Genomic DNA, 1738 nt, shown 5'->3' on the forward strand with positions numbered 1-1738 from the left:
TGTTCAAGGTCTCCATTAATTCGTGCTTGTAGTAATTTAATGTGTATATATTTTGAAAGCATTGAATCGCTATAGAAATCGCGATTCATTCGAAGCGTTTTAAATCGATTACTGTCCAAAATCGGCAATTCACGATTCAAAAATCATGTTTCAAGATCGATGCATATGCATCGTCAGGGTTTGTAATCGATGCATCGATAAAACGAGTGAATCGTTACACCCCTATACAAGAGTAGTCCAGTGAACGGGCGTGGTCGATCTGTTGCTAGCAATGTCCAAACAAGGTAATCCAAAGGGTTAATCTGAAACACAGGCGATTGTCCAGGCAAGGGGTAAACAGTATCCGAACAGGGCGAGACGAGAGGGGCAATCCAAAGACAGGCAAGATATCCAAAACCACAACTAGACAAAACAGGCGAAACAGACCAAGATAAGAAACTAGGCAAACTCAGGATGGCTCCGTAATGTTGCTATCACAGACTAGTGATATACACAAACAATACTCGGCAGTTTGAGAAGGATCTGAGTGGGTGTAATATAGTGTGTGTGTGTGTGATTGGTTACAGCTGTGTGAAATCAGTGCAATGGATGATGGGAAATGTAGTCCAGAGTGACATGCAAGAGTCTGTATAATGTGAAAGTCAATATAATGGGAGGTCGACCTCTGGTGGCAAGCAGACAGAAGTCCATGGACAGGATTCGTGACATAGCCCCCAAACAATATACGCGAACAATACTCTGCAGTTTGAGAAGGATCTGAGTGGGTGTAATATAGTGTGTGTGTGTGATTGGTTACAGCTGTGTGCAATCAGTGCAATGGATGATGGGAAATGTAGTCCAGAGTGACATGCAACAGTCTGTATAATGTGAAAGTCAATATAATGGGAGGGCGACCTCTGGTGGCGAGCAGACGGGACAGAAGCCCACCAGGGCGGAGCAGACAGGACAGAAGCACACCAGGGCGGAGCAGAAGACCTCCACGGCGGAGCAGATTGAGCAGGAACCCACCAGGGTGGAGCAGACGGGACAGAAGCCCACCAGGGTGGAGCAGACGGAGCAGAAGCCCACCAGGGTGTGTCGGCAGACCACCACGGCGGACCAGAGTGATCCGGATCCCATGGCGGGGACTAGGGCCTAGGGAAAACTGAGATACAAGATACAGGCAGTGCATATACGGCATCAAGGACCGGAAGAGGAAATACAGTTTCAAAACAAAACAGGCAGACATTTCATGAATGGTCTCTATAGTAGTGACAGGGTTAACGTGACAGACAGGGAGTGCATTTACATCTTCCGGGCTCATGACTGGGCCAATGGGGCAGATAGATGGTTCGAAATTAACCTCATTGACTGAAGTGGGATAAATAGATTGTTCACTAGTGGTCTTTTTGGCAATAACAGAATACTCGGCCACACAAGGATCCAGCAGCTTTTCACGCGGACATTGGCCAGGTATGGACATTGCAAAACTGTTATTAGCCCTAAAGCAGGGCACACGCCCGCTTGAAGGCTATATCCAAGAGTATCTGGACATTACGTGTTATTCTGATTTGCCAGACTGTTTATTGATAGACTTTTTATGTCAAGTCAAGTCACCTTTATTTATATAGCGCTTTTAACAATACAGATTGTGTCAAAGCAACTGTACAGCAGGACGGCTGCATGGTTACAATTTTATTTCTAAAAGTATCGATCTTGGAAGTAAAGTAGTTCATAAAGTCATTACTGCTGTGCTCTT

Source organism: Sinocyclocheilus rhinocerous, unplaced genomic scaffold, assembly GCF_001515625.1.
Source record: "Sinocyclocheilus rhinocerous isolate Xijiao unplaced genomic scaffold, SAMN03320098_v1.1 scaffold2210, whole genome shotgun sequence".
NCBI lineage: Eukaryota > Metazoa > Chordata > Actinopteri > Cypriniformes > Cyprinidae > Sinocyclocheilus > Sinocyclocheilus rhinocerous.